Source organism: Centroberyx gerrardi, chromosome 4, assembly GCF_048128805.1.
Source record: "Centroberyx gerrardi isolate f3 chromosome 4, fCenGer3.hap1.cur.20231027, whole genome shotgun sequence".
Classification (NCBI taxonomy): domain Eukaryota; kingdom Metazoa; phylum Chordata; class Actinopteri; order Beryciformes; family Berycidae; genus Centroberyx; species Centroberyx gerrardi.
In genome coordinates, this window is record NC_136000.1 from 13998762 (window position 1) to 14011818 (window position 13057).

Below are 13057 nucleotides of genomic sequence, written 5' to 3' on the forward strand. Positions count from 1 at the left end.
CTCCCAGGCTTAACAGGTGAACTAAGACGCAGATATGACTGTATGCTATGCTGAGGCAACGAAATACATCTTTAGGCAGTTCTGTATATCTACCTGATTATCCACATTTAGGTCAAATATTTCAGTGAGCCTGTTTAAGCAGACTGACCCTATATGCAAAGTTGAGACAGCAGCCATGTCCAATGGAACATGCTGTTTTCATTACGTAGCTTGTGCTGTCTCTCTCCACCCAGGGAAACGGTGTGATTTAAGCCCTGCTGGTGCGGCAGGGTCAGCTCTGTGACCCTGTCTTTCCCCAATGATGATTTACTTGTGTACAGAGGGCACACTTTCCACTCTGCCCAGGCACTACCCTAGCTCAGGTCCTCCCCGAAGAGTCACTTGTAAGAGTCACTTGTTTGGTCCTGCACAGGAAAGCTAATAATTACCATCCCCGATGCTACACTTCCACTCCCGGCCCCATGAAGTAAATCACCAATAGGAGAGAGGAGAACAGGAGGCATTGAATCATGGAGTGAAAACAAGGCTGCTCCAGTGTGTCCTAGCTGGTCCTGTGCAGGCTGAGAGCAAGGCAGAGTGGGAGGAAGTGAGGGAATGATCCCTGGGAGTCCCTTAAGCTGGAGAAGGAACTCATTGTTGAAAAAGTGTTACTTCATAACAGTGGGTTTGAAAATTCCTGAGGTACCTGTAGCTCAGTTACACATTACAGACATGTGAAAGTAAATGTGCCATCGCACATGACTAACCCTAGCATATCCACCAAGATTATACTGTGGAATATTTCCAATGATGAAACAAATCTCATAACAATGCAAATGGCATTGATTCATCTAAATTAAGTGTTATGTTGAGAGAAAAAAGACTTACACCTGAGCTCAGTCTCATTGGTGCAATGCGCATTACTGTAAAACCATGCAGTTTTCTCCTTAGGCAGAACAGGTAGTCTTATGCATTGATATGGATAGTGATATACCATGTGGTCTGAAACGAGCAGAGTCTTACTGTCCCAGCAGCAGCTCTGTCCTGATCAGCTAGCTTGTCAATACTGGTGCTTTGGGAAATGAATCTCCATGTGTCTATTCCAACAGGCTCCCCTGACACCACCAACGGATTCAAATCAATTGGTTTGTCTCTCGTCTTTATAGCCCTGGGCAGCCTGTGAAAAATGGATCCTCTTAAGAGGTAACACAGTATCCATGTGGGGCAGAAGTCCAGAGCATGACTAATGGAGCTCCAGTCTATATGCTAATGCTACATAACACAACACTAATACTGGCTGCATTAAGTTAGCCATGATACCAGGATGATATCATGTTTGCTGAAAGGAGAGCCAGTCGATGAAAAACGGATGATGGCAGAAAATACCATCTTCATAATGCTCCGCATCTCAGACGCAGCTGTGTGCTGGAGGAAAGCAGCAGTGGTCATTAGGACTCTTAAAGGGTAACGGCTCCTAACTCTGATTTACTTGATCTCCTATCTTAGAGGAAACTGTGGAGTGCCTGCCAGTCTGGCGCTCACAGGCTCCCTGTGTGACCTCAGCAAACAAGCCCGCTCAGCGCTCACAATGGGGCGGCCCACTGTGGCCCATGTCCCTGGTGCTTCAGTAGCTGTGGGCCTGAAGAAGGGAAGGAAATCCTGGTAGAGAGCACAGCCGGAAAGAGCGTGGCCATTTCAGTTTGCAGGTCTATCCTTAGAGGTCAAACTGAACCTTTTCCCCCTGGGGGCCTCCACGCTCTTTCTCCCCTCACTCCCCCTCCTCCTTAAGGACATTCCATTGTCTAAACCTTGCCTCCAAAACAGCTCAGATCAATCAACATCTCAATATTTTCCCCATTTACTTACTAGTTATTTAGAGTTACCATATAACTAGGGTAAGCATGATAGCCCATGTTATTGCCAAAAATGAAACAAATGTGGGGGAAGAAAAGCTGTTATTATGAGGCCCCCTAAGATGGATTTTCCCCAAGTGGGCTTGCTCCTGGTAGAAGCATGGAAATAAATTTGCTATGGTGCAAATACATGATCCCAATCATAGTCAGTCACAAGAGAATGAACTCAAGAACATTTCTAGAGGAGCCAAAACATGATTTAGTATTCTTCTCTTCATAGTTGCGGCCTCTCAGCACTTCTCTGTGTAAAAAAAAAACTATCCAGAATTCATTTGGTCCCATGGTGCCAAAGCACTACTGTTAATGTTTGGTGTAAGTCAGGCTGCCAAGCTGTGCCTGATGTAACCAGAGCAGGGCCTCTGGGGAGACCTTCAGAGAGCCAGGATTAAGTTTGGGCACAGGAAAGTGATTGATCAGCAGGATACATGAGAGGGGCACACAGTAGAACGCACACTTTTCCTCCTCTTCAGCTGAACTACTCACTGCAATGTTCTCCTTGAGGGCAACAGTGGAGCCACAACCCAAGGGCTTCCCCAATGTGTTATTCATATGAGGGGTATTAGTGTTTGTGTTTGAGTGTCTCTCTGTCCTATAAACAATGTGTCCCTTGTGACAGTGAATCAGACATGGCCTGTAGACTAGTCTCTCCGGCATCAGGTCTGCTGGCCAGAGATTGGCTGGGGAACTGCTGCAGAGCCATGCCATTTGTCATGCTGTATATTTACAGGCTGTGTCAGCACAGGCCGGGTGGAGCGAGACGTCTCCATTCTGCGCCTGACTCCACGGACGCCAGGCCCAGGACCTCCCCTCATTCATCTGTTTACTTTCTAAATAGGCCTCTGTTTGGACTTACATCAGTAGGGAGAGAATATCTAAGAAAACGAGGAAGGAAATCTGTGGAAAACAAAGGAAAGGGAAAGAAACCCTCTGTGATAGAGGCTGCCCCTCGCTGTTCCTGATTACGGCAGAGTTGCAGAGTGCTTGGCGCCATCGAAATCGGCCATCCAGGCAGCCGGGCAGGCCAGACAGGGGAGAGGAAGACTGGTAGTGACGCTTGCAAATACCAAGTAGAGGAGCCGTCAGGCAGCTCTTTCAGTGTTTATGTATTTTAGATGGCTGTTTTTGATTTCATAAAGAAGGAGAAGAAAGATTGACGCCTCCCACAGTCACTGAACTTGTTTTGTACGCAAATTATATCTGTTTCGATGCACTACACACATCATTCTGTAGACAAAAGGTTGATTAATGTATATATTACGTGTCCAGAAACACATCAAGCATTGTATCTCCAAACATGCACCTTAGCGAAAGTAAAGATTTCCTTTTAAAGTGGAGGGACTTAAAACCATGCAGTGGATATAAGCACTACCTGCTAAGTAGGTGTCCGTTTTGCTTATTTGCAATATGACACTTGTTGCTTGAGATTTTTTGGGGCACCTGTTATAATGTCACAGGGTCACATCCTATGGGAACATACTGCCATGTCACAATTCCATCATGTACTATTATGACCAAGCTTATTAAAGGTTTATGCTAATTTGCTAATAATACATTGAGCATGTTAACCTGGGTTATTAGATAAGTCAGATACATAGTATGCATGTGAGCCCAGTTGTTCAAAAGTTGGCCACATACTGTATGCTTATAGCCATTCCCACAGACAATGCAATATTAATGTTCAAAGACATTTGATGGAAAAGTAATTTACCTATAGCAGCAGCAGCAGCCCTATTGTGTTTTTCTGATCCATGCCTTTCTGTTTATCTAAAATCAATAAGTGTAGAGACCATTCACCATTTTTCCCAGGCCTAAAGTCAATTGCAGGTTCCTGATGGTTATATAACCTGTGCATCACAACAGGATAACACTGTATGTCTGACCACAGCTGAGAATTTCCCTGTGTAATTTGAAATTGTGCTTTATGAGACTGACACAGTGGTCAAAAAATGGTTTGAAATATGTTCAGCCTCACATGAAATATTTCATTTCATTCGTGCAACAATTTTCTTTACATCAAATAAAATAGTTTGTGTGTGCGTGTGTGCGTGTGTGTGTGTGTGTGTGTAGTCAGGGATATTTCCGGTCTCCTAGACTGGCGTGTCCTGTCTGCCCTATGACTCTGGGGATTTCTAAGCAGTCAATTATGCAAATTGTCTCGGCGTCCTTCTTCTTCAAGATGGTTATTTGTTTTACCTGCTCAATGTAGCACTTAAAAAAATACATAACAAAATAAAAGTAAAATAAAAAATAAAAAAAATATGTTTTTGCCTATCACATATGCGTGTGTTCAAGCCAGGAATGCTTCAGTCTCTTGTGTTACCACAGCAACTCTATCTAATCTCCATTGAAAAGAACAAGAACACCAGAAAAACAACACAAAATGAGTCAGTAGGAACCAGGGAGCCATGGGGGCTGGCTGGGGCTGAGGCAAGAGTGAAGAGAAAATCAGCAGTAAAGATTTGAAACAGGAAGAGTGTGGCGTCAGTACAGGCGGGAGATAAGAGTACCGCGCTCCATACACAAACACAGGGTTTCTGTGGCTGAGTGACTCCCAGCTCTCTGGGCGCCCTCACAGTAGCCGTGTCCTCTCCCCCTGGCTGGCTCCGGACGGCAGCCCGTCACCCAGCCCCGCACACAGCAGATCTGGGGGCCTGATACACCCTCAGTGACTCCAGGGGTTTAAAGGGATTTGTGTGAGTCCGGAGGAGTGAGGGGCAGAGCAGGCCCCCTCAAACAGGCAACCCTGGGAAAAAATGAGGAGACTTCTATCCCATGCTGCATTGCAACCAGCCCCCCAGGTCGAGTAGCCTAAATGTCACTACAGCTCAACTCCGAGGGAACTAATTAACAAGAAAGCCTTCCTATTCTTTTATTATTTTACTGTGTCCAGCTGAGAGAGGCATTTTTCAAAATTAATTCTACAAGTCAAAGTTGAAACAAAGCCTGCTCTGTTTCTCTCGCCCCCCCCCCCCCCCCCCCCTCGAAGACTTGTGACCATAATACTTCCACGCTTGTGACACAGTGGCACTGACCACTGCCACTCCGAAAAAATCCCAATTTGAGCAAGTTGGTTCCAGACATGGTATAGAGTTCCAGCCATAATAGAGGACCAGAAGCATCTTGGTAACAGCAGCACGGATACAGATCAACACTGCCGACACAAACTGCCACTGTATTTACATACAGAAGCAGGATCACATACAGCCTTTCCTCCACCACAAAACCACTATCCGTTGCGAGCACGTTTCAAATCCTATTATCGGAAAATCCTGAGTCAAATATCCTCCCCAGTGAATCTCACAGGGCCATCATTCAACAAGCCTGTGTGTGTTATGACGCAGCTCTAAGAGAGACATCCATCTTCAGACAGGCCTCACTCACAGCAGCCAAGACAGCAAGACACACAGAGAGACAGAGAGACAGAGAGAGAGAGAGAGAGAGAGAGAGAGAGAGACAAACAGCAGAGCAGGCAGAAAGACATACAGCTTCTGCACGAGACAGGAACAGTCAACAGCACCAAACCCCATCTCCTACAACAGTTTCATTTCCTATTAACCTGGCTTGTGAAAAGAGCTTTGCTAATTTTCTCACAGCTGGGACAAAGAGAGAGAGAGAGTCTCCACCGCCACTAGAGGCGAAACCAAACTGCTATAAGTTCCAGGCGCAACATGACAAAGTGTTTACCAGACAGACAGTGTGTGGATGAGAAGTGAGGGAGCCTTTTGGCACAGGGCTGAAGGCTGGGATTCCTAGCCGGGTTAATAAAAGTAGCCCGTGGGGCACTGTTTTTCCAGGCGCTCTCTGTGATGTTTGAATGTGAACTCAAACAAGCCTTCATTATGTGGCCACAGCCCTGGAGCCCCTGGTGCTGGGAGAGAGGCCCTGCGACTGACAGCCATGGCCTGCTGGCGGGTGCAGACGCCTTCCCCTCAGCTACGTCTCTCCCTCTCTCTTTCTCTCTTTTCCCTTTCCCCCCTCTGATCCCTTTCTCCACACTCCTCTCAGCCTCTAATCCTGCATTCCCCCACTCTTTCCTCTCTCCTGTGATCACTCCACCTCAATCCCTTTTTCCCTTCTCTCCCCAACTCTTATTATTCCTCCTTCACCACTGCTGCTCTGATTTATTCCCTTTCTCTCATTTCTCCAATCATCCTCCATGAAGGACAGCTTTCTAATTGGGCCTTGTAGGACCTGAAAGCCTCTCATCCACCATCTCATAGTCTGTGAGCTTAGTTTAGCATCGCCTAACTCTTTCCTGTATAATGACAGCTGGAGGACATACCTGCAGTATATGACTCTGGAGGTACTTCATCATGTTCGGTGGTCCACATAATGCTGACCCTGCATGAAATAACAACATCTGATTTTTCATAACATACAGTAATTTATCATAGTTAAGGTTATGGCGGTAAATCACAATCCCAAATTGACAGTTGTGAAAACAGCCATTATCGCTTAAACACAACATTATCATTGGCCTGGTGTGCTGCTGCAGATGGTGTGTCATGATTAGCTTGGAGCCCAGCGCTGCACAGAACAACAACATCCCCTACACTTCTCTCAATGAGTCGACTTCTCCTAGAGATCTACCGTACAACATAACAGGAGTCTCTTTCAAATTGCAATCCTCTGTGCCTAAACTCAATATAACAGTCACACATAATGGAGAAAGAACCGCTGACAAAGGAACACTTCAGCTTTTTGAGGAGACAGAGACCGAGAGCGAAACAGAAAGAGAGACGAGAGGCAGGAAGAAAGAGAGACAGGGAGAGAGAGAGAGAGAGACAGAGAGAGAAAGAGAAGGGACAGATCTGTAATTAGAACCATCTTTCTCTCAGTGATTGCAGCCCAGTGTTTCCCAAACCAGTGGTAAAAATAAGCCCTCCTCCTCTCTCTGGCCCGATCCAGAGACACCCGCTGTGTCACTCAGGCCACATCCAGACCGAAATGATTAAGAGCACTGGAGATATTGGACTTCTGGGTAGTCAAAAGGTCAGAGATGAGAGTGAGCAAGATTTGGAAAATTCAGCACAGCACGACGCTGGAGAAATATCATCAGATTGACAATATGTGGAATTCACCTTGGATTTAATATACTACAACATGTATGCTTTTAGTGGACCAAATCTGTGGCATTTAACAAAAAGTCACATCGGTTTTAAAACCTGTATCTTTTCATGATATAGTCTTGGCCTAGAACCTTTGACTACAGTCATTAGGCCTACAAATTCAGAAATATTCATATTTAGGCTATAGTTATTCAAATATTTGCATGCTTTTGGTAAGCTTTGGTATGCTTTCCAGGGACTATATTGGAGGTTCTAACCCTTAAAGGAGTACACCAAGTTTTTGGGAGATTGGCCCATTGGTCATCATACCCATTAAGTGATGAGAAAATAGACACCAAAATCATCTATGTGCCCATGGAAGATAATTTGCTCCGGTGCTCCATGCTAACACAGTATATTGAGTGATAATAGGCGATGAGCATGATCCAAAGTAAGAAGACATACCTTTTAGTAATAAAAAGCTGTTTGAGGTATTTATTGTATGGCTTGTATAAATAAATTATACAAATTAAACATTACTACCTCAATATAGCTGATGCAAGTTCATTTTTGGAACTATTTCAACCAACTATTTCGCTTACTATCACTAAACATAGTGTATGCTAAAGTGTTAGCATGGAGCATGATCTACCGGGAATAAATGGATGATTGCAGTGTCAATGTTCTCATCACTTAACGGGTAAGTTGACCAACAGGCAAATCTCCAAAAACTATTCCTTTACGACAAAGCAATGCAGAGGTTAGATAGTAGAGACAGCTTTGCCATCCAGTCACCAGCGGCCCACCCTGGCCCATGAACTCCTGCCCTGCACTGGAGTCTGTTTGAGGCCTGTGTGTGCATCTCTGTGTGGGGCTTCTGTAGCTTCTGTCTAGCCAGAGGCAGGGAACAGGCCCGGGCCTAATACTCCGTCTGGCTCCACAAAGACAAAATGATTCATTACCATAGAAACCACTAATGTGAGTCATCTTTTGAATAATCATCAATTATTCATGCAGCCAGGCTCTCAGACTGTTTTGGCCGCTTTGTAAACACAAACTAACTAACTTCCCCTTCATCGTTCCCAAAAGTGAAACAAGTGGCTGGTTCTCATCCTGCTCTATGTTTACTGGTATGACTTTCGTTTAGGAGTTTGTCTAAGTGCTTAATGACTAAGATGTTATGTTGAAACTTTACCAAGTTCCCTAATAAGCCCCTACCCAATTTATTCTGATAAATGTCAAAATTACATCTTTTGAAGTTATTCATTCATTAGTTAAGAAAAACATACAGTACACTGATAAATCCAAAACACCAACTGATGAACAGTACAGGACAGTATGTCCCCTTCTTCTATCTTGGCCACAAGAATGAGATACAGAAGATTAGTGAGAGGTGTGTTCGATTGGCAGCTAAGCTGGAGCTGTGAGAGCTGTGACACCTCCTACAGTGATGAGGCTGACTGACATGGAAACACCAAACACTCTCCAGGAATCCCAAACACGTGTTTCATCAAGTGGTGTTGATAAGTCAGCATATTCTGCCACTGAAGACCCCCGGAGTATCAGTGTCGAAGAACTCCCTGTGTTGGGTCTCTGGGCCATTGAGAGGAATCTGGTCGGGCTCTCCTGTGGTGAGCAGTTGGGACAGGTCGGCTAAAATGGCGGGTGAGAACCACACTGGAGTCTGGGCAATGTTAAGTCAACACCACAGAGCAGTTTGTCCTGTTGAGAGGTCAGCCATCCTCCCTTCCCTTTGACCTCTGACCCCTGACTTCTTCCCTCCAGCACTGTGCTGTCTGCACTGTCCCGTCTGTCAGTCTGCCTGTCTCAACCTCAAACAGCACCACAAACTCACCCATGGAGTCCACTTGTGTCAACCAAAATGTTTTACTATGTAACAAGCTACTACTTACTCTCCCTTAGTCTAGCTAAGGACAGGATAATATATTCATTCAGTCTAACTACAAAATCACAGGGTTTATTTATCCTTCAGGCACAGTAAGCTCGCTCAGTTTACTCAAATGAATATAGATATCTAAACAAACTCAGCACTGACAAAGCATAAGTCTGTTCCTGCACTGCATTTTACTGAGTAGATGCTACCTACCATGACCAGGAAGGGAAAAGCTAGGTGGGGGTTTGGCCTTCGCAGTAACCCAGCTCATCCAGTGGAAAGTCTGAATGAAATGCAACTGCTTGTGTCATGCCTCTTAGATAAATGGCCTGGGACACAGGCCAAGACAGCATAAGCCACAACAAAGACACTGTCCCTGACTCTGACATGCTCAGAGGAAGAAGAGGGATTTGTTCTAATACTTAAAGCCAAGAGTGTTTTTATTGTATTTTCAACGAGGGCCTGTGTGTGACTAGTCTCAAGCTGAATTAGCCTTTCAAAATATCTTTCTGTTTTTTTCTTTTTTTCCAGCTCAGGGGCAGGATGTCTGAAGGCAGCTTTCATTTCTTCATGAGGAGTGGGTGATTTCCTTGTGTATATAGAGACATGGCCCAGTTAGATAGCACTGTCTGCACAGTCTGGAGTCAGGGCTCCTCGGCCCACAGATAAGACAGGGACAGGGAGGAGAGGGGAGGGTGAGAGAGAGGGGAGGGAGAGAGAGAGGGGAGGGAGAGAGGGCTTACAGATCCACCATTTCTGAGCCCTCTGGAGGGGCCCTGGACTCTCAGTTTTGTCAGACTGATGGTTACTGAAAAGATATGCATAGAACGTAAGCATATTTGCGTTGTACGCTGCTACAACATTCCTGCTTATGCCTGTTGGCTATACAAAGTTAGCAAATTCTTACTATTTTACTGTATAGTGACATGGCTAATACCATGACAAGCTAATAAAAAAATACAAAATACATGTTTAGATTCGGTTCACTAACAATCACACTATACTGATCAGAACAGCACAGTGTCACTGGAATTGATAGGGATTCAGTGTCTTGATCAATGGCACTTCAGCCAGCCGGATGCTTAACAACATGAGGGCTTGAACCTGGGTCCAGCTGAAACGTAGTCTGTCTAGTCACTGCTGCTACCTAATATGAGCAATATGTGTAGGAATATGTGGTGTGGATGGGAATCTACAAACAATGATGTGATGCCAAGTGTTAGATCTCCCTTTACTTTATGCTATGGCAAACCATTTTCATACTTGCTGGATAGTTGTACACTATTAACATGACAACCATTAAGTTTGACTTCAGTGAACATTGATCAAATGGTTGTAATGTAATCTCCTCAGCCCTAGATCAATGGTCTGATGGTCACGTGAAATGTGCTCCTATAGTAATGAATAAGCCACATTTATTTTCACATAAGCTTAAACATTTCTTATAAGCACTGCATCAATAGAAAAAGAAAACAGCCATAAAGTTTATAATTTAGAGAGACATATAGCGTACTGAAAGTGGCTAAGACAGGGCTCGGGGGAAGGTGGGGGTGGAGAGGTGGGGTTGTTGGGTCTGCAGCGTCGGACAGAGCTGGGACACTGTCGCCCATTGATCTGCACCCCAGGCACCTCTATGCAGACTGTTGTTCAGAGCAGGTCTGCCGACCCTTTCTTTGCAGAGCCGGGCAGATTTGAGTGGTGCCGCAGCCCGGCGGCCGGGATGTGCAGTGAATACAGTCTGCACAGATAAACAGCGCCTTGTTTAGCCGTGTCTCTGCTGCTGCTGAGCCAGCTGATAACAGCGGCGGGAGGGCAGGCGGCCCTTGGCGGCTGTGGAAAGGCCTGGGGAGGCAGACACTCTGGCAGCAAGCTCCCTTCCCATGTCTCTCACTCCCCCCAGCCAGGCTAATCCCCCCCCTTTTCTTTTCTTTCTCTTTTCACAGGAAAGGACAGTGTCAGTTAATTGCCAAGTGAGAGTGAAAACTATCAGTCAGCATGGGGAGCCAGAGAGAACAGACAGGGATGGACATCCAGGAGACACTCAGAGCTGGAGCAGTTAATACAGACTGACACGTTCACACATTCACTCACACACGCACGCACACTCAGACACATGCATGTGCACACACACACACACACGCACGCACACACACACACACACACACTATATTCACTATTTGTCTCTCTGTAGCAATCTCTTTGTGCATTCTGCAAAACAGACTGCAATGTAATGTAAGCTTTTATTGGGTTATGATGTTTTGAAACCAACTGATTGGAATACCAGGTGGAATTACATTCATTCATTCACAGTAGGCCTACATTCAAAAGGGTGGGTCTGACAAACAATGTTACTGTGTAGATAGTTGTGTAGATAGTTGTGTGTACTGCAGGCCTACAGTGTGTTGTGCAGTACACAGAAGAGAGATGGGAGTTGAACTGCTCTCCCCCTCAACACCACAAGCTGTCGTCTCATTGTCTTGGCCCGGCACCAGGCGCTGGAGTAATTGCAGCAGTGTGGCATTGTGGGGAATACTTTGCATTCCTACTTTCACAAGGAAGTTTTTCTTCTTTCCCTCCCTCACACTGAGACCTGCCACAGATAAAACATGTCTCAAACAGTGTTGTTTCCACTGTCACACCAAGACAATGCGGGTGGGGGGGTGAGGTTGGGGTGTGTGTGTGTGTGTGTGTGTGGGGGGGGGGGGGTTAACATATTTTCCTGCAATAATGAATCCCATTCTACAGTTTAGTGAATGGCTAAGGAGGTGGAGGTGGTGTGTGTGTGTTTGTGTGTGTGTGGCGGTGGGGGTTATCAGAAGAGTCACTGCAGATTAATGGAAATCAACCATAAAGTGGTGGGGTGTGGTGTATAAAATCTGACGTGTTGTGTTTGCAAAGCTTAATACAGTCTTGGCCAACAGTTTAAATGGAGCTGGTTTGATATCAAATGCCATAAAAACTAGAAAGTTGAAAACAAGCTGTATGAACTCTAACCTCCCCTATCTCGTTATACATTGAACCCAATGGCATTTTTCTACTCCCCCTAGCCCATCTACAACTTCCCCCTACCACTTCAATTTATCATCTTAGCTCTGGAACCCTGCTGATAGCCCAAACACGCCAGAGGATCAGCAATCAATAATGGGGGAATGTTTTTGCCCAGAGCCCACCCCCTCCCCTCAAACCCCCCATTCCCAACTTAAGAGGCCACATCTGTTTTCAATATCCCTGCCTCCGTGCTGCACAGTTACACAATCATGATCAAGTGTGCTTTCTGAAAAGCAGAAACACTCACAAATACAGACAAGGACTCATGCCAATACCAACACAAACATACACCCTTTTATGGCACGCCAAAGGAATGAAGAACAAGATGTCACTGTGATCACTGGGCTTGGTGGATACGATTAATAACATGTAGTTGGGCTATATGTATGTGCCTGGGGGACATTCTGGAATCAATACTCCAGCTGAATGAGCGTGCTTTATCGTAGAAATTTGTAGACACTTTAAACATGTAATGGCGCTGTCGGCTCACATGAACCCAAGGGTTTGGTTTCCACCACATATCCAGGCTCAAAAGTTTCTCTCTCTCTCTCTCTCTGACTGCGCACACACACATGTACACACACACACATACACAGACACACACACGCATGCACATACACAATCTCTGTGGCAAACGTGGTTGTAAAAAGAACAATAAAGGACAGCAATTCCATTAACAATACCTCTGCCAGAGAAATCTGAGAACTATGAATGAGAGCACACAAACTTGTTGTCATGCCAGAGAAGCCTTTCTCTCTCATTATTGTTGCCCTTGAATTTACAACTGAAGAATGTCTGTGGCTAAAGCTTATTTTTCTCTAGACTGCAAAAAAAGGGCAACAGTGCGCTCAGACCTGGGTTATAGTTTAGAGGAAGCTGTGTCTCAGCTGAAATAAGGCCCTTGCATTTTGGGAAGGCGAGGTGGAATAACGGCATCAGGGGTCTCAGATGTCAAGTCATTTGGTAAGGGGCTGGGTGCTGATGGCTGTGGCTGAGATAAAAGCACTGGATAGAGGGGATTGGCACAAATGCGAGAGTTCAGTTCTAGGCTCTGAACCACGGGCGCCCTGACGCCATTTGCTCCATGTATCATCGTCATACTTCTTGCATTTTCTCTTCGGTGTGTGCCATAGCGATCGCATTTTGTAAGACGGCCACATTGGAATGGATCTCCC